General features: G+C 42.2%; 1 long non-coding RNA gene across 2 annotated transcripts; it reads left to right on the plus strand.

Annotated features, from left to right (window-relative positions):
• Positions 1-116: 116 nt before the first annotated feature.
• LOC111249874 (uncharacterized) lies at positions 117-17,495 on the plus strand. 2 transcript variants are annotated; one of them, XR_002673114.2, is made up of 3 exons: positions 117-252; positions 759-926; positions 17,415-17,495. It is a non-coding gene; the product is annotated as an uncharacterized LOC111249874 (long non-coding RNA). The 2 variants fall into 2 exon arrangements; XR_002673113.2 differs by lacking the exon at positions 17,415-17,495 and adding an exon at positions 1,208-1,343.
• The last annotated feature ends 4,145 nt before the right edge of the window (positions 17,496-21,640 follow it).

Here is a 21,640-nt window from a genome sequence, read left to right on the forward strand (position 1 = left end):
ACGGATGCAATCACAAATAACTGATGAGTTGTGCAATACCATAGCTTCCTAATAGCAAACGATCTTTTGCAGGGGCGTATTTATAGACTGCTACCTAGGGATAAAATGCAATGCTATAATTGCCGCGAAAGGGAGAATCAGAGAGCCTCGTGACTATCTCAAGTGGTAAAAGTGGAATACACGGAGTGTGCAGACAGAGCGAACAGTATTTGGTAGGGTTCAGGAAGCACTCTGTTAAGTCGTCAAATCGATGTAAGCATAATTCCGTTTGCTCCTTTCTCTTAAGACGTAGTCTTGTGTTGCAACTTTAACAACAGAAAAAATAAGCCCTCATAACAGTGTATGCGGGGCCATTGTAATCTAACCGATAAGTAAATTTTAAAACTGTAGCTCTCTCGAAGTATCGAAAAAACTATTAAGGTTGAAAAAAAGTTTCGAGTACCCGGACTACTCATCTGTGCCTAATAACTATTATTAAAGCTACCCATTAATTACTGAACTTACGATTCATAGAATTATGGAACTTGCTTTGAGTCTGTAGAGACCAGAATCAAATTAGATCTATTCAGTCGTTTTTTGATGACGTTCGATGAGGCTAAACATTGTCTTGAATTTCGAGAACTTCTATTGTTCGTCTCACTTAATTTATATAAATAAATAGTGTGCTATGGCAAAAATCATAAATCACTCCTTCAGGAAGGTTCTACTCCAGTGAAAGAATCAAGCGATCTGAGTTAAACAAACATTTTTCATCGTAGGAACAGCCTGATAATAACGGACCTTGACGCTAACTATCGCTGTTCGTTCAACATAGCTCAGGGTGTCCGGAAGTGTTGACTATGCAATTGATGTTGGCGCTACATTGAGTTTACCGTCATAATGCAACGAAGAAAGACGGATCTAAAATGTAACCATAAATAACCATGGTGAGCTTATTGTTCGAGGTTTGATTACAGTGCGTACAAGCTTTTAGAGTCGTTTAATCGAAGGTATCGATTTTTCAGTTACCGATGTCCTACACTACATCTTACTTAATAATGCTGCTATGGTACTAGATGGTTCTCTTTGGCGTCTGCATCGACTTATAATATTATGGCAATTTAAATTTAATCATTAATGAAAAATACAATTTACATATTTATTTCATAGTTTAACATGGGTGGGCTTTCCACTAAATCACTCCAGCTGTCAACAATACACTTTACAGCGATTGAAAATGCCGCCCTACTGTGGATGCCCCCTTGGTTGGTATGAGTCACGGGAACAAATGACCTACTTGAATAAATGAGAAAAATTTAAACGCGAAATTTACTATAAAACGGTATAGATATTAGAAAAAGCGCAATCGACTCCGGAGGTAAATGATAGCCACGCAACTTCAACACTATTCAAACTACCTAAGTCGATCTGCTGCGCTTTCTCGTTGGGCACGAGACCTTCTGCATTCATTGATATAACTATTCTGGTGCTGCAGCCGAGTTTCCAAACATCATACCTCTTCCGCCGGACTCACTGTGTATCTAATTTTTCTTAATCTCAAGAGCTAGAGGTACGACATAGAAAACAGTTGCTTTGATGTGCTTGTTATCGCAATATATTAGTATTTCTTTTTATATTTAGAGAATATGCATTGTATTACTCGTTGAGGCTTTTTGCTTCCGACGTTCTGTATCCTAAGGAAAAAAAAACGATTAAGCATTATTTAAAGCCTTTTCTCAATAGAGTGATACAAGACCGCACTAATATTGGCTAGGGAATGTTTCCTGCTGAGCACTTTCATTCATCCCAACTGGGCTTTTAATTTAAATGTTTTTATTTACATGACCATCAATTCTTATTTACTATCATAACCCGCACGAGCATAAAACAATCTCTTATGTAGCTATAACGCATAGGCCACAGCCTCTAAAACTAAATCTCCTACCACATGTTGTTTCAAAAAAGCCGGATAACAATGCACGGGCGCAGTCTCTGACAAGGCAGCGTGTTTCTGCATGAAATCCACGAGATAAGGCGGGGGAGACGATCGTAAAAATGCACGGGTCTAGATTCGTGAAAAATAACGGGACGTCGCTGTCTCAAAAGCGGAAAGAAATGTGTATTTGCTTAGCAGGTGGATGAATAGGGTAGTTCATAAAAAGAGGGCACTGTATAAAACAGCCTTGTGTCCGGAAATTTCGATCCTACCTAGGCGTTCGTTTGCTTTCCTATTGCTTTTCAGCACCCAGCAAAGTTTGGAAGGTCTGTTCAGACAGCATGCGTGAGGGCCAGGCTTGTGGGCGCAGTATCTAATACTGGACTAACTATCCCATGGACTTCATTACGTTAGCCTGTATTCGTTCGCCATTGAACCCGGCCAATGCTAGTCCCTTGCAGCGGAGTCGAGATTCTCTCCTTAGATATTTAGACTTCACTTATATCCCACTCCTGTCACGCCAGTGCCTCTCGGTGAACGACAGCAAACTGGTGCGTGAGGCTTCGTTGGTGCGTTCACTGGCTGTGTGGCGTTAGGGGCTTGCGAAGTGCGCACATTCGAAGCAAGATGCAGTCTCTTTTTTGTCTTCACCGTTAGCCTATCCTTTGTACGCGTTTTCCTCCTCCACTTGCCCCATCTCGTTTCTGGGGAGCAATGACGATGGAAATGGCCTGATCGGTTTCCCTCCAGAATGAGACAGATAGCGCAGCAACATCGGCAACAGCAGAGGCAAACGGTCTCGGCGGGGGGCACATCGTCCCTGCATCATGTCCGTTTAATAATAGCTTATGGATAATTAATTTCCTCATTAATTCTCCTTTTTCCGCGTGGTGTTGGACACCCATCCGTCCCGTTTCCAGCTGCCATACCGGCTTGCTTTCGTGTAGCCAGCATTATGCTTCCCGTACACCAGCAGCCCGATAGCGACACGTAGCATAGTATAGTCTGGCCCAGTCTCGTCGACCGATCTCTCACGCCTTGGCTTCCTCTCTATGGCCCGTTTTGACTCTGGTTTTCTAGATCTTTTTGCAGTGCATTCTTATATCCCGCTTCCCCAGCTCGATATCCATGGTATAACATCATTCGCTTAGACCAATCCCTTTCCATCTCCCTTCCATATCCCTGCACCTCCCAGGACCCCAGCTTTTCCTTTTGCTTCTTTCTTCTATTTGCAATGCAACGACCGACGCTCCTTCTAACCCACTGCCCCAATCCGTAACACATATATGCTACGAACTCGGTTATACCATGTAGCGCCGTCATGATCATTATCTTTCTCATCGTCGTCTTCATCGCCCATATTACCGCCATGGGTTAGGGGTCCCAATAGGTTCGAATGAGCAGGGGCACGGGGAGTTATATAAGCTGGGACCTTCAACTGACCATTGATCCCGTTCGTCGCCCCTTTCCTCCTATCTCTACAAGGGGTTATGCTCGATCGCGCTGTGGTTGCCGCCGTGCTCCCTGCGAAGGGTCGTCCGGATGCTGAACACCGCGGCAGGCCAGAACTGTCTGGTATGATGGCGCTGTGGATCGGGTGTTGGGGATCACTGCTTAGAGGTGCCTACCAACTGCGGCTGAACTCTGGCAGCTTATCATTGTAGGAAGTAAGAAAGGGTATGGAGCAGCTTTACCATCGACGCAAGGGTCGTATGGGTAGAAACCGCGATTATTCGTCTCGCTCAACCCACAATTGACCCAGCTGCTGGCGAGGCCGTTTCTACGCTTCGCAGAGGCAAGCAAGTCTTTGTTCAATGAGAGGGGTACTGGACATAATATAGCCCTCTATTTCAAAAAACAACATACGTATGACTAAACTATTGCTAAATAGTACTTTGCAATCGGTTCTCGAAGACTATTAGCCTCACTGAACGCAGTTGATTTATACGCGTCGGGAATACTGCAGTAAAGGTGTTTTGTCGCATACAGAAGTTGTCGGTCTCTAATCGTCTACGCATTTGTTCACTAGAACATTGTTAGAATGACCCGCTGAACCCTGTTAAATACAGACATCCCTTCAGTAAACGCTAGAAAACATAATGGACTACCATTTGCTTGTGATGGTTATATGTAGCTATTCATTCATTGAAGAAAATCAAATGCGAATGATGAAACAGGGGTACGTCTGATAAACGCTTGTGGGGTACGTCTGATAAACGCTTGTACCAATATTAGTATACGGGAATATGAGACGTACCCCTGTTTCATCATTCGCATTTAATTTTCTTCAATGAATGAGTAGCTACATATAACCGTCACAAGCAAATGGTAGTCCATTATCTTTTAATAGTGTTTGCTGAAGGGATGCCTGTATTTAGCAGGGTTCAGCGGGTCATTCTAACAATGTTCTAGTGAACAAATGCGTAGACGATTAGAGACCGACAACTTCTCTGTGTGCGACAAAACACCTTTACTGTAGGTATTCCCGATGCGTATGAATCAACTCCGATCAGTGAGGCCAACAATCTTTGAGAACCGATTGCAAAATACCGGGCAAATACCTCGCAGCGATTGTTTTACTTAATTTCTTAGCTGGTCTGTGTTTCTTCGATTCATGAGTCTACATAGAAGATAGGCGACACTTCGGCACTGGATATAACAGTATTTTCCTCAATTGATTACATAAACGAAGGTTCTTTCTTCACCACTCGCTGCTGACGAGTTTCTTCTGGGTTCTGTAGGGTTTTATGAAAGAGGGTTTTCTGACCTACTAATATTACGGTATACTGACCTACTATAGATATACGAACAGGTTAAGTCATGAAAAAGTTTTTTTTTTACTGGTACGAATTTTTGTTCGTTTATTAAAAATGATTTTTTACTAGACCTTTCTCCACAAGCAACAGATGGACAGGTCGGTTTGTGAAAGAGGCTACATAGTGTTGCATGCATTTAACCAATCGCGACGTTATTAAGATAAGGTGTGGGTTGTAGGTTGGGCATGGAAGAATTTCTGTCTGAGGTGCTTAAAATTTTCGAGCCGCCGAAAACTCGTAAAATCAAATATTGCCATACTTTACAAAATCAGTTTGTGTATAATTGTTGCCTCTTTTGAACTTTCATATTCCCGACGAATCGCGTCAAAATCTGCGTGCATCATTTCACTGTGTTTACGAAGCTTCTTGATAAGGATTTCCTCGGATCTCTCCAAAATCTAAAAATTGCCTATGTTGAGGTCTATGCAGGTTTGACTGTGTTTTGTGATGACGGCTGACGTCAAATAGGTCTTGCTCGTTCTTGGCATTGACTTTACGCGGGATCAGTATTTTTTTCCCACTGTTTGGGCAATTACACGCATGTGATCAAACCGTTTACAATAACACTTTCACTGACTGACTGACCTTTGTTAAACAACTGTTTACAGCCTTGTGTTTCTTTAGTGCATCTAGCTTCGGGGTAGGTCGAATGATTTACAATCATCAGAAGCTACAGTTTGTCGACATTTGCTTTCAGCGGCTGCCGGAAGTTCTATTTTGCTTTGGGATTTTAAGGAAAAGTCATCTTTAGTTCCGTTGAAGCCAATATCAATAAATGTCCGCCATATACCGGTCAGCGGGAAGGTAATAAAGAAACCAGTAACTGACTGATATGAACTTGTTGATCAAGTTACCCGTAACCGGAAGGAATTTAGGCAAAACATAAACAGTATAACGCGTATAGAGCGGTCCAGAGAACTAAGCAACTAGGTTTAGTAAACAGTTGGTTAACTTCGTTTCATTTCGACGTAGTACATTCTTAAATTTCATTAACATGATCCAAATTTGTACAATAACATTATAATTAAATAATAGTTATGCAGAAAAATGTATTTATAATACATCCTATTTAATTGTTACTCATGGTAAGCAGTTCGATATGGTAAGCGATATTGTACCGCATAGACGTGGTATAGTAATGGACGGACGACGCCGTTCAGTGAAGAGATATTCATATCACGCTCGAAGATAGTTTACGTCTGCGACAGCTCGAACGTGTCAATAGATCATTATTTAGCTATAACGCTGAACTTTAAGCGCGAACAGCAGTTAGAAGAAGAACCATGAAAACTCGTGAGGGAAACCAAGAACAGGTGAGGGCCCTGCTTGAACGAGCGCGATGCAAAAGTAAACGATCTTTATCGACGACGCTTTGAAATGGACTGCGTGTTTGTGTCTGCGCCAAGATGTATCTCTGATTGTGGAAACACTAGGTGATTTTTGTTGCTAAGTTTTTCTTTCGTCTCGGCGTTTTAACGAACGCATGAACACTGAATCACTACGTTCAACTTTACTCAGTTCTTCAGTGAGTAACTTAATTTTCGCATAGCATGTGTCAACGCACGAATCTAAGAATGTGAGCTATTGCTTTATGTCCCGGTTCAAAAGTTGGCAAGTTACATTGCTAGAAGACAATTACATTGTCGACCGGTGGGTCACCTAATATTAGTTCTGTAGGAAAATTTTAATATCGGGCAAACTCAGTTTTTTCTACTGCGATCAATATCTCGGGATAGCAAACTCGTTTGACAGTGGTCGCAACTAGTATAATAAAACTGACCCTGTCTCCCACAGACGCTTAGTTTCGGTGTTTCGTAAGTGCCATTTTCTATTGATTCTTTTTTTTACCTCTTCCAGTTTCTAATTGAATTTAATCGATAAGTTGTTTGATGACCATCATCTTCTCCCATGACCATCACAAAATCTAATGCCTAATTTCCTATAGTAATCGAGGTAGCATTAGAAGATACATTGCTTTTATTGGATTTTTTCATATGTACCGTTTCTAGTAATATCTTTGTAAGCCTCTTTCTGTGATGGTGCAGCGGTAACGGTATCTATACCCTAGTAGACTCGTGGTAATACAGTTGGGAGCCAACTATATGCAGCAATGATTAACAACAGACATAGAACACAATTGCTTTCCAATATAAATAAAACGAAACAGTCACACGAAAAGGCCCAAGTTGTCTGCTCAATTATTTTTCCCTATTTGAAATAATCCAAACAGTACTATAATGATACATTTTATCTGTCCCAGCTTTTTGGACCAGTTTTTGGAGCTTTTTGGGGCAGTTTCAGATGAAACCGGCGACGTAAATTTGTAAAGTAAAAATTGACTTGTTGAAGTTATTTCCGCAATCCTAAATTGTGTAGTTTGTTAGGATCATGTTCGCATAATTATTGCGGCTGTCCGATCAAACGCTCGCCAATTGCCCTATGTTTAGATAAAGGAATAACCGTTGGCAGGTACATTCGATTTTGTGTACTTATAACATATGTAAAGATTACTCAAAAATTACATCATCATTAGATATTTCTACATTGCATATATAAATCAGCCCATTAAGAACCAACACAAAATGGCCTAGAGTGTCGCATAATTGAAAATGTTATTCCAACGCTTAACAACGTGTTAGTGAGTAAATAGAATGCTATTGTTTGTGTTAATAGCCTGTGTATTTAGATCACATTTCCGCTTGTATCTATCTATTTACGACTTGTTAGCATTGGGGTCATGACATTTTGCCAAATCCTTGGTCTCTTTTAGAGTCGGCTAGACCCGACACTATGTCGTCTACCCCACCTCCTTTTCGATGCTGTCTTTTTCTCTAGTCGTTCGATGTGCGATGTTGCCCGACAATTAATCGGCTCAAAACTCTACATTTTAAGCCGTTCTAATCCCTGCCTCTTTATTGTGGCGCCAGCGTTCCGCTAGCAGAGTTCCTGTGGTACAGCCACTGCGGCAATTCTCGCGGACCTAACAGACATCGACATACAGTTCCATATTACGCATATAATTCCAGCGGCGAACTCCGATGGGAGGCACGAGCGCAAAACATTTTCACTATCTTGCTAGCTTTCTCGCCCCTTTAATTGCCCTTCCCTGCCCATTCCTTTGGTACAAAGCCTTAATAGCCTCTAGTCAGTACACAAGCCGGACCCCGTGTCGTTGTTCGACTCCTGTGGCATCCGACTCCACCCTCTATTCATATCGAGTCCGCGATACAAAATGTCGCAGTCAGCTTTTGCTCGTCGGCATTAAAGATGTAGGCGAGTATCCGCAGCCTCGGTCTTTCTACTGCTTTGTAAGGGCCTTTGTAAGCCTGCGCTTCCACCCAAACTTATAATTAATTCACTTGAACGGGCTGTAGCGGCGGCCGCTGATGCCAAGGACGGCGCAACAGACGACGGGTGGTCAGGTATATTGGACCTGGGGGTGTAGCGGCTACCGAGTGAAGAGAAAAGAGAACAGCCAGCGCGGTCCTGTTTGACAAGGACAAGTTCATTGTTGTTTGGTGGACTAGGTGCGATAAGTTAGCTGGCTTCGTCGGTAACAGATTGGCTGACCGGGCGGGAGTAGAAAGAAATTTGAGTGGCGGCAATATCCTAGAGAGAATGAGAGTAAATGTCAGCTCAAAGGAAGTTTCAAATAAACAGCCAGGCCCCCTCATCTCTCCCAGTCGGTGAAAGAGACAATGTCGTTTGTTACTAACTGTTACACGCCTGGGCACAAGAAGCAATAAACGTGCATCTAAGTCGTTGTATAACATTTGGGTTCGTTACGTTTTAGTTATGTCTCGCTCCGCTGGGCAGCCCGGCCTAGGTCAAGCCTTCCCCTGTCAGCTAATCAACGGGGTTGAAGAGTCGGGATTAACTGTTGCTCTTGGTTCGCGTAACTTATTAGCTCGTAATGATGTGATTATGCGTCGACTGTTGAACATATCGCCTACAATAGTATAGGAAGATCGGAGGACACTTCTGACTCATTGGGCTCCTGCATATAGCAGATGCGCCCTTTCAAACTGTGGTTTTCTGGCAAATGGCTAGTACGGTAGAGGTGATACCAACAGCGAACGCTGTATTTTGCGTCACAGATTGTTAATTGGGGTGATATCGGTTATTCAATTTAAAGCAATCTAAGCGGCACTGTTACAAATTACCCAATAATATCCGAGTCCCTATGTAGAGGGAAGATTATGGATTGATATATTGTGTTCATATGAGCGTCACAAATAAATAAGGAGGATCGATTTGATTTATCCGTGGGGAACTTCATTAGGGTAAAAATTACAAACTTAGAACTTGTCGATCAATGCTTAGGTGTGTCCACTGGACGAATTCAGGGTCTGTTAAAAAAATTATGCTGAGGAAGTTGGTATAGTTATGCAGTGCATGAATCACTGCTAAAAGAATAGTTACTGAAGTGCGTGTTAAGTGTTTCCTATCATATTTAGACGTATATCTGCTGAAGTGGACCGACAACCGCACGGTTGTCGAAACGAAATGCACCAACATTGCCAAATCAGCTATGAGCCATGTACGCGTCAGGTACTTTGGACTTGAAACACGGGAGTCTGCACGCTTCGGAGTTTCCTAATCATTCATTAATAAGACGACAAAGCCTCTATAGATGCTAAATAGGGCATCGGGCGACAATGTTTCTCTAGCGTAGGCGGCACCACAGACGTGCCTGATGTAATTTACGAACAAATTTAATTGTAGCTTATTTGAATACTTTAGTCTTTGATTGATTAATTAATAGTTGTTTCTATCTACATGTGTTTTATAAGAAACACTTTCTATTGATCTGCTGGGTGATTTTTCAGTGTGCGGTTTGCTTGTTCCATCACAACCAGTATAAATACATTCATCTAATTTTATATCTAAGGGGTACAGAAACGACGCATTTTTGTGATGTTTTTGAGTACCAGAACTGTGAACGCTATCTCAGTGAGACTCATATGAACCCCCCTGCTTCTTATAAATCATGCGTAAGGGTCGATATCAGTATTGCAACTGATCCAATGAATCTTAGATGTATAGGAATTAAGAATAAACAATAAGGAAATAAAATCCGTCTCTGACGGAGCTGTCAATGATAAGCAAATTCAGCAACCCTGATAAAGAAATGAATTGCTTCGGGTTATTCCAGGCACTAATGAAGGTACTTTCGGTATAATCCAAGTACCTTTCGCATGCTTGGTACATTAGCGTGCTACAACAATGGGCTCCTAGGAAGCTGCTAGATGGCAAAATACTACTACATTCTCACAATCCTCAATCCCTTGAGGACATCCCTTAGTAGCAAAGGTGTGAATGTATATCTCACAGATCTATGGTGGTGATGATTTATGCTAGATGAAATCTGAGGTACATGTGGTACAGAAAAAATTTCTACATACGTTTTCAGGACGATTTTCAATGCCGACAGAGCTGACACTATCCTTTTCTCAGCAGAAGCGTGCCAGCGGCGACAAAGCCCGCATCGATATTACGTTATTTACAAACAGATTGGTTCTTTTAAGCGGTGCAAGCAAGTTGCTGACGATTGCCAACCTCAGGTGTCACATGTTATTTTCTATAAAAATCTGTTACTAAGAATCAATGTGGTGAAGAGAACATGATTTCTCACCGATAGAGATCATTCTAATATCAATCATTCGCGGAAGAAACGTGCGTTTCGTCTGGCTGAAATCCAGCTCTACGTGTACTTAAAAATTATTAGTGAAATTAAAATTTTGATATGACTAATAATATAGAAGATATCCTGCCGCCATTTTACGGGTCAACCAAGATCGACGACGTACACAATGGCGAGACATTTTCTCCCTATAAAAGAGGCGGTAGAGCGCCAGCAGGTGTTTACTTAGTGCGTTTCGCTCTGTACCTTTAACGCATCTCGCCTACTTTTCAGGTTGTCCCAAACGGGACATTCGAAGACCTGTTTAGGCGGTCTAATGCAGAGCGCAATGCAAAGCCAGTATTTAGTTTAACAGCAATAGCTCGGTCCGCTTAGGTATCGGCAAGGAACTAACCGACCTGCTGTCCGCACACGGCGTTGTTTCAAATAGAAAAACAAAAAATGTAAGTATGCAACAGGTAACAAAATGACCCGGGCCTTTTACTCAGTTATTCGTGCTAGAGGTACGACTTCCTTTTCAACAACTGGTAGGGATGAAAGAAGCTATGCTTTCACATTGTATTAGGATAAGTAGAGTAGGAAGATGTGGTACAACAAAGGGTGGTGGGAAAGTTCCCTATATTTGCATAACTTTCTCGGCAGCGCATTCAACATGGATAATAGCTTTCAACAGAGCATTCTAATCAGAGTGTTTCTATATAGCAAATTTTAAAGGCAACGATTGAGACGACTAAGTCCAGCAAGGAAGACCTACGCTTGCTAAGTACTTGATAATTCGTATGTACTATTTCAATATTATGTTTTTTTTTATGAAATTGTCCTACGATAAACGTGCAAATAGTCCGCTGCTAGCCGATTGACCATCCGCTACGCAGCAATATGTAACTTCACCGATCCGATTTGACACGTCAATTTTAACGATTGTTATTAAATAAAGACGTTTTGCCGTCTCACGGCAACGCCAAGCGATCACGTAATTTTCTATGCCCACTGCATCCTTCATGTTATAGTAGAACAAACAACCGCAGGTTGTATGGCGTATGATGTGATACGGTAAAAGTTATCGCATAGATGCAAACTGTTATTAGTGATGAGATGAAGCCAAAGGAATGATTGCGCATCTCGTATAACGAACATACAGAAGATGTAGTTTTCTTATTTGCGAAAATGCATAATAGTCATCGATTTTCTTCTAGCAACCTTTCCTTGTAACGGTGTGAAACATGTGTGTTTTTAAAAAAAAACGAAACGAATATATGCTTTGACACTGAAAGCTTCTGGACCGTTCACAATTGCCATTACCTAAATGTATTTAATGTTGTAATTTACTTGAAACGTACTCTTTACCAGTTGTTCAATCTATGGACGGCCATAATAGGCATATTGATGCAACATGTGGGCACGTAAAATATAAACCAAGGCCAGTTCATGGCAAAATACCTCAGACATGTTAATAGTAAGCCGCTCGTTTGACTGCTTAGTCTTTCAAGAGAGGCGAAACGTCTTTGAAAAATACCGGGTTTTTTAGGCATCAAGGCGTATGAATCATGGGCTTCACGTCTATTGACACGCGCTAATTAACTATGGAGGTGTTGCTTGAGGGGCAGACGTACACCTATCGGCCGAATTCTGATAATCCATGGCATCGGAAGCTTGGCAACCGCTAATCTTAATTGCTCGACATTCTAAATAATTATGCGTTACAGTCCGCGTCGAGCCCTACTACTGCCACGACTCTAATACAAATAGCGCATGATACAACTAGAACAACTTCTGGGTTTTATTTTTGGCATGATTTTCAATTGTTAGGGTGAGGACCACATTTCCGGCGAGCTAATACACTAGCGGCTTTTTAGCAGTACGAAGTTTCCGTCAGCCGGACGTTGGGGATACAGAACGAAAGCCCAGAACAGCCGACGAGCTGATTGAGGAAGACGTGCCTATGAGAGCGATGTGAAACACTTTTCTGTGAGTCGATATAACCGTCTTCGTCTATGGCACGTATCAACAAACGCTGGATAAGTAAGCACAGTTCTCTAAATACTCAAACTTATGCTTACAAAACTCTCAACTTAGGTGCCATATGTAATTCCTGGAAGCACAAAACTCCGTTCAAAGTCTTTAGAATGCCTCTGAGCTTATGACAGGATTTGTTTGGGCTGCATTTTTAAAGGCGGGCAGCGAGCCCCCTATGGCGGCGGTCGGTGGCGCCAGGTCTGTCTGGTTACGGATAGCAACGGTGGGGTTCACTGACCGAAAAAAAGATTGCACCTGTGACAAGTTCGAAGCAGGCGACACGCGTATTCAACGCTGCGCAAACGAGCTAGCAGTGGGAAAGATCCTTGCGATAACGGAGGTTTAAGGCGCTTGCGAGTTGTTGCGCTTACTGCTTATCCGACAAAGCTTGACAGCCGAGGCGGCAGAGGTGGACGCAATAATAGCTGACTTGACTAATCACTGCCTTAACTACCAAGAAATAGTGGAAAAGGGAGAACACCGGCAAGCTAGACCCGTCAAGCAGAACGATTAGGATTGCTCAAATCGATTTTTACAAAAAAAAAAAAAAAAAAAAAAAAAACTGTCCGCTCTGTTTCTAACCGATGTTTGTACGGTGTTCACATATGTGGTGAAAGAAACTTTCGCGTTTTGCAGAAAAACTCAGCCTGCGAAGAGAGTTACAGCTGCAAATGCTTACAGCTTCTTTAGCCGATAAACTATGTAACTTAGAGAGCAATGACAATTGTTGGTTTCTTAAGACAACTTCAAGTTGTTAATTAGAAGTATGACGAACGAATCTAGTTTAATCTATTTCTTTTGATGAAATGACTATCAATTCGTGAGGGTTATTTAGAAAAAGCGCTTGGTTTGAGCGTCTAGAACAAATCGCAAATACAGAAGACGTTAGACAATGAAAATGGCGCAGTAATACTACTAATTCTAAACTCAGTCCGATCACAGATATGCTCATTCTGTTTGCGAGCTTAAATTCAAACCGCCAAAGCAAACAAAGCCAAATATGAAATGTTTTTTTTTTTATCCTAGGATTCAATCGAATAGATCTGGGACGACAGTTTTTGAAATATTCAAATTCCGTTTTTGACTGTTTTTTTGGATTCTGTGCGATTTTTGTACGGTAATGAAAAGTTTTCATTGAGCTAAAAATCTGTGTCGCATTTTCGATGCGCGGCTTAGTTAACTTACAGAAGCTGACTTCGATCATAGGTAGCTGCTCCACTCAACAACCCGTAATTAATAAGGATATAGTTTATTTATTAAAGTATTTTTAAAGATGACATTGTATTGGCCGTTAAGCCGCACAAAAGCAAATTATTACGACTCTGGGTCTGTCAGAATTGAATCCGTGTGCTTACATGCCTTAGACCATTAGAAAGCATCTTATGCATGGAGCTGGTACTTAAAATACACCCTACGTAGCGTTATCGAATAAACAAAAACAAAGTGTATGGTACACCGAACTAGTCAGATGCTATGTAGCATCACCTGTATCTGCATATATTATTTATATATGCTATTTTTTACGTTACAGATATTGTCCAGCTTATGACAATACATTCGAAATGACTTAAGACCACTTACATGTTAGTACCGGAAAACGAATTGTTGTATATCTTCAGAACGGTTAATCGCCTGCCTCCTCTTCACTTATGAGACACTTTTTCCTGGAAAAAATCTCTCTTTGAAAAACACGACAATTGCTGAAATAACGAAAAATGTTCGTAACGATAACAGTTTCTTTTCACCTCTACCATCAGGGGGCCGATAAGGTACATGCGGAAAACGCTTTTGGAGATCCACCTAAACCCCAGGGACGATGCTTGTGTACTCTGCTGAAGCACGCCTGATGTAGGTTTAGACAGGCAAAAGATGAGTTCCGCTAACTCGCGTTCAACCCGACCGAAACGCTGTGAGCGAAGGCATCGCTCGTAATAGACGCGTCCTAACATTCCTCCCATGCAAAGAAGCCATCGAGTGTGCCGGATGGGGCGCGAGCACGTGGACGGTTTGCGGATATAAAAAGCCCAAGCAAGACTTTTTTTTCTCTCCAGAGTAGCACTCTTTGACCATTATTTTTGTGTCTTCGCTGTGTTGGCTCGTCGTTTAATGCGGACGCAGAGCGCGCAAAAGACGCATGATGCTTTGAACACCACTAGTTTAGGCCGCGTTTGCAGCGGCAGCGTCGTCTGCTTACTAGTCAAAGTAGAAGTCGGGCCAGTCGTGGTCTTGTCTCGCCTTGTGTGGTGGTTCCATATTTTGTAGATCTAGTAGCATCTGCTGCTGCCTCTGATGCTTTCATTGCAGCTGAGCTACCGCTGTTAGATGGCCAGCAGTTGAATTTTGTGAGGCAGAAGGAATTTAGCAAATAGCAATGATAGATGACTAGACGCTGAAGCTCCCTAGAGCGTGCTAGCTAGGGCTACTAGAGCCGTCCAAAGCACAAGGAAGCTGGAAAGAGTAAAGAAGTGGGAGATAAAGACTGGTGAATAGTGATATGGGAGCCTATATTAGTCCTGACCTTATAGGCCCATGGATAGACCACAAAAAAGGTCGCTCCTGTCGCGACCGCTACCGCCCGGCGTGAGTTTCCGTACGAATGACGGAATATGAGGGTGAATTGAAGGCCGACTTGAGGGCGGAGTTTTCTCAAGCGTGAAGCACACTAACGTTTCGCCTTAGCGGAGCAGCCTATTCGTCGCTTGGCCTAGTGCGGCGCATCTAGTGCCTTTCGGCTCACACATACAGGACAGGCCTGCGCCACCCGAGCTGCGTTTGGCCACCTCGTTTTCTACCGGCGGAGCGGCAGTTGCCTTATTCGCTGCTTATTTTTTGATGAAAATTCGAGTTACTTTTCGACTAAATCGACAAGGCTCCCATTACCAGCGGCCTTATTCTCCAACCCACCGGTTGCCCAGTACCTTTAACATATTCGCCAAATATTTACGAGAAACTCCGTTTTTCACAAGCACACAATATCCGAAGAATCTGCATCGGATGAATAACAAGCAGCCTTTCCCTATTTAATTTATAGCACAGCCATCAGCTGTGAGACTGCACCATCAGTCAACTGGGGCACTCAGCAACTTACTACGACGGCGCTCAAAATTAAACAGGTCGAATCAGAATGAGGGCCATGGATTCGGGAGATACAACAGTACTCAGGGGTTCCTGCCTATTGAACCTGCCAATCAGACTTCACGGTGGAAACGTCTCGTTTAATTCACTGAATCTGGCAGCAGTTAGTTCTTTGTAATAGTTAGACAAATAAATTTATGCGTATATGGGAGCGTGCCTATGGGTTGTGCAGGTATACTCTATTTTTAAATCGTTATTTAATAGACAAGCGTGGAATGATAGCTTCTACATAGAAGCTATTACCGATTTTGCCTCCAACTATATTACAGGATTTTCTATCCCATATTTGAATTGATGGGTTCTCGACTCAAGTGCACACAGAGAATGCCTTCTGAGCCAAATCAGCAAACAAAGCGGCCGATCTAAATGCAACACTATCTCTATTCTGGGTACATTTTTAGTTGCAGTTCTAGTCGAAATCAGGGCTTACCAACCCTCTTTACGCACGCCGTTGTTAGTACGGGCTCCGTTCTCTCGACGAGAAGGTTCGTTCTCGGAGTCAGCTGCAAGTTGCCGGTGGATATTCTGATTGCCCTGTATCGCTAGCTCCACGACGGAAAGTCTCGCGATGATGGGTTTCACAGCCGAAAAGTTTGAACGCCTCACCGCAGTACGCTGCCGTCCGAAAGTAAAACGCTGTAAACCGTCACCTTAATTATGTGGTATTGCTCAGTGTAACGATGTCGGGAAAAAACCGGAGGAGCGGCTTGTCTAGACAACTCATGTATTCAAGGCGAAATTTTAATTCGTCAGGACTGTGTGTTTTTCTTGCGGAGTGACTTGTTGCGATGCAGACGACTGAGCTTGCGAGAAGGCCATCGTTTTTAGTGGTGATAGGACCACCAGTAGTAATACGAGCAAAGCATGAGAAGGACAAGGCAGCGAGGCAGACTCATAAGTACCCTTCTTAGGTTAAATGGCAACGTGGACAACCAGCGCAACTAGAAGAAAAAAGCCAACCATGAAATGATGGAAAAAACACAAGAAACCAGTCAGCGAATGAATAAGGTTGGTTGACTGGACAGAAAAGAGGAAACGATCATTCCAAAGGGAATCTTGCTGTTTCGACAAGGCGGAAAAAGACCAATGTTACTTTGTATCTAGAAGGATGTCCTTACAGCCTTCATGTGACCGTGACATTGTTGATATAATCGCAATACGTTATAACATTAGAGACGACAGTATATTAAAAAGCCCTGTCAGGGATAAAAAATAAGCTCAATACGGGTAAAATCTTCCATGGCAGTTATCTAAATCACCAATATTATATTAACAAACTAACAATATTCATCATAAAAATCTTAAGTAGTCTTAATTAGGTGATTACTACTGCCCCGTATATAATTGAGTTTTCTTTTAATGCTACTATTGTATAATAAGTTTCCCCGTATTTAATAAAATTCTATAAAGGATTCCTATGATTGAACTATCTATTTTCCATTCGATTGCTTCGTTTATTTCAACATATAGCCACAAGTAGGTACGTACGTAGACCTAGAAGTGTGAGAGCATGATATTGACATTTAATGGCTCAGTAGAAGAGCAAAAGGTAAACAGTCAGCATGGATCGTAAAAAAGCCGTAAACCTACAGGATATTGCACGGAAGGAAACCTAACGTCCTCGCTAGGTCGTAACCAACGCATCGTTTCCGCCAAATGGTATCATTTATCAGACAAGTCACTTCGCATTGCTCACACCAGATCACTGTAACGTCCAGCTAAAACACTCGAAATACGTACACCTAGCCACGTAACTGTTACCCTTTCATCTAATATTGCGTAGACATACAGGCCTATTAAATTCCTATATTTTCTCATTTTGCTGAGTTTCTCTTACTTAACCTAGTAGAGATGGTGAAGTATTTTCTGTGTTTTGAATATATTCTAGGCAATTCCGATGGCTCTGGTTCCACAACGGCATTCGGATCAGTGATATCGAGCTCTGCGGTCAGTAGCCCCTCAATCCGAGATGTTGAGACCAAATAAATGTTAGCTATGCCAAGTTGAGCGGGTATTTTCCTACAACATTTTGATTGTTCATCTAGACTTATCGAACTTATCCAGATGTTCACTGTGCTCGACATTGCCAAAGCCTTAATGATTCCATAACAATGGCAGTTATAACGACAATAATCTTTCAATGACCCACTTTGTTGCCTTCATCAGCCATGCGGTCTTCAGTAGCTGTGTCCTACTCAAACAAAATTTCGTATGATGTTGGGGCTCGCACATATCCGCTAGTTTTTTCGTTCTAGCATGCTGACAGTCGACGTCGGGATTGGAAAGAACCCCAGGTAAGCCCATAGTATCGAAACAGACACAAACACAGGGAAGAGCAGCTATCACAGAACATTTTCTACCCAACGCAACGTCGTGATACCGAAAATCCAGAGCATGAAATCTCCAGCCGATCTAAGCGTAGCATCATAACGACCCCGTCCAATAAGCACATTGCACACGAGCGACAGGAAAGATATAATCGCCGACGAACGAGGCTTCGGTGGTCCGTGCGCGGCGACGTTTGGAGCCAGAAAGCTCCGCAGCGGCTACCAAACCTGTGTTCAGATAGGCATCGGGCTTGCGACCGCTGACTGTTGAAACGTTGCGTATCACTACAGGGAACAGCGGCACCAAAGCTGCAGCACCATCGAACCGTAAGGTCTTCACGGAATATGGAAATTTCGGTGATTCCAGTCGGTAAACAGACAAACAAAACGAATCTCATCGAGATTTTTATTTTTCACAGTACTCTGTCCCAACGTCGAGCGTAGCGGTTTTGTCGAGTTTCAGCAAAAGCTGTGTTCAGCCGAAGGAGGAGGCACCGAAAAGGCTTACCTATGGCTGGTCGTATCAGAGCCGCCGTAGGTCCCAGTTCTTAGCCCCTAGTTCACGGCATCAGGTTCTCTAGAGTTTCAAGCTGCATGCAATCCACTAACATCGGGTTTTCTCAATCTCCAGGCGTACCAGACGATTATAATTTTTATCAAGTTTTATCTTCCATGGAATTCACCTTTGACTTACTTAGTCATAAGCCAACAAGGACGTGACGGACGCTTTCTAGGTTACTCAGTGGAGAAAAGCAGCCGGTTACTATGAAAAACTACAGCTACTAGTAAACAAATGTTGTAAATATGATTTGTAAAAATAATATACCATTGCAAGTAATGAATCTGTTAATGTTTTTGTTGGCAACTGGCGCGTGAGAAGGAAGCTGCCCGACCGCGTGTACATAATTGTGAAACGTTTTGTTAACCTTAATCAACACAAGTTAGTAGTATCTTCGTTGAATTCATAGCATCGCATATTGTAGAGAAAATTGTCCCTTAATAGAAACGCTCGCACTTTTTTACAGCAGATGCTACTGTATGCCAGTGACTCATTCCAGGGAATAATTACCGGCCATTTAATCCATACGTCTAGGTCATGGACTTGTATGTCTATGCCTAACCTAACCTAACCTAACCTCCTGCCTTTTTGGAAGGTTACATTTTAGTTAGTTTCCATAATTTATTGATGAGTTACGCTTGGTTATTACCGTACAGCTGCAGGTATTTGATAAACACCAAACTTCTATACAGAAAGAGAATCAACAAGCGCAGGCCGTTTTCAAGATTTCCATTGTCAAACTCTGACGTACAACAATAAGCCGCAGCGACGAACTACGTGCAAGTACGGTGATTCATAAGGAGGCGACCGGAGACTCTAGCCGCTGAAAAACTAGGAACCACCATCCTAGCTCCTCTGCCGAACTGGATGGAGTAATAAAGTGGGGTCGTTCGGACACATCTCGTTGAAAGGGCCGGATGGGGGACGTGTAGTGCAAAATAAATTATGGCTTTCTTCAACGTCATCGTCTCTTATTACCAGCATTACGCCTTTCTCACAAGCTTTCTCGTGGTGAGTTGCTGTAAAAAGAAACTAACAGCTTGCCGGGGGTTAATAAGGCCGCAAAACGCTGAAAAACCCGTTCTACATGGTTAAACCGCTTGTGCAGTTACTTTTCAGTTGTTTGGATCGGCAATTGGTCGGCCATGAAAAGGTAGCCATAGCCTAGATCACGATGGAGTATGGATAAGAGTTGCTCGGTACGAACTATAGGCCTTAGAGGATTAAGTATAAAACAAGTGTTCGCCGTGTTGAGGTAAAAGCATTTGTGAAAGTTAGTACTGTTTGCAGAACTTACGCAATCGCCCGAAGACCGCTGTTTAGGGGGGCCACGTGGGGCCAACGAAGAGGGCTCAGTACAAAGGTGCCCATAGTAGAAGGCTTAGATGAGGTTCTTCGTTCTCTTATTGGCAAATAAAGTGAGGATCGTTTGTTAAGCTGTCTCGGCAGAATCTACTCGAGTTGATTGTGCTTTATTTGGGTTGTTGAGAATAGGCGGTCAGCTTACGTCGGTTTAGGAATCATTGATAAGCGGATTATCAATTTTTTTTCCTCAGCTAGATTCTAAACTATGGGTTTCTTCGTAACTCTGATATGGTCGTATGCCTGTCGCTGGTAAACCACATGAGTGCGCACATATTATTATGTGTTGGTAAGTGAAAGTCGACGTGTTTGCGGAACGACGTGGATTTTGACATGGATTTAATACTTAAACAGTACATCTAAAAAAACTAGCGTCGAGAAGTCAGAATCTACCCAACATAATTTAACTGATGGACGGGTTATACGTGTGTACAAGAGTGATTTTTAGGTGAAGAAAAACTACCCATCGAGGCTAAATATAATTCTGTTTAATCTCTGGTTCGATTAATTTATTCTGAATAAATTTAGTTGAAATTCATATGTTTCGAAATACGACTCTGATCCGATTCAGTAGCAGCTTCCCAGTTTAGATGTCCCCTCAAACTACTAATTTCTGTTATTGATTCTGAAGAATACAATTTGCCAATGTCGAAACTTATAGACTACCTATATGTGTATCGCATAGGTGAGGCCTGGCAAACCCTTCACCTGAACTGGATGCGCTGATTCCTATCTAAGACAACGCCTATAGACTAATTTATATTCGCCACTTGTAGTTCCGAATGAGGTTTTTCTTTGCCCTAGCTCTATCCTGTTCGACCCTGAAAGGCCAACCGAAAGGATCGGTGTTCGCTGAGCCTTCCTCCTAGAAAAAAGAATCCCACTTCGGCACCATTAATGTCACTGTGGTGAATATCAATTTGTAACTTCTGCGAACGGCTTGTCGAGGACAGCGTTTCGGATCATGCCGTTTTCAGACGACGAAGGTATCCGAGACTGAAGTATGTGCTGTGCTCTTCATAGGTTAGTAAAACACTCAGTGTATTGTAAGGTGAAATCATGTAAGATATTTTGTCTCTAACTTTGTGATTTGAGACTGCCCTGAATTTGAGATAATGGGAATTTAATAATAGCTAGTTTGTGACATCTTTGTTATCACATACGTTGAGCATCGCTCATCCGTGTAGGCTCATCTAATCTCGGCGTTTTAATGGGCTTAGTAACGATTGATTATGCTATGGCAGGAAGGAATATTGTTGAAAACGTGTGTGGATATAATAATAGACAAGCTCACAAGGAGATTGAGGACGGCTATCGGAAATTTTAACTAGAACAAAAATCAGTGGTTTTGTCTTTAAGATGGCTGATTACCCCTATCATTGAAGTTTCTTTACAACTAACCCAAGAACGACTTTATGAACAAGATTCACTGAAAAGATTCATGCCAATGTTCTCCGATTTTAACAAGCATCCTACCATTTTACTGTGCATTTGTAGTATCGGCATTAAGATGTTAGAAAAATAATCAACGTATAAAAAATAGCCAATTCTGGGTTTTGTGGTTAACTTGCTCCATTGGCTTTGGTGTTATCACAGTTATCTCTGCACGTCATTGACCTATTGAAAGCTACTTTCATCATACCGAAGTTAAACTATCGGAACTTTTTAAATCACCCCATGACTGGATAGTTGCTTATTTTCAAAGCAAAATTTTAGAAAGCTGATCAACAAGTCATTGATATTAAGCAAAACATTCGTTTGTCCTTTACAATAGATTGGTTAAAAAGTTTTGGCCTGGATCGGGGTGGACCCGCTACTCGAAGCCCAATTCGGTCAACCTACACACGGAAGACGTCCCATTATTCA

This window comes from Varroa destructor, unplaced genomic scaffold (assembly GCF_002443255.2).
Source record: "Varroa destructor unplaced genomic scaffold, Vdes_3.0 BEIS01000004.1, whole genome shotgun sequence".
NCBI lineage: Eukaryota > Metazoa > Arthropoda > Arachnida > Mesostigmata > Varroidae > Varroa > Varroa destructor.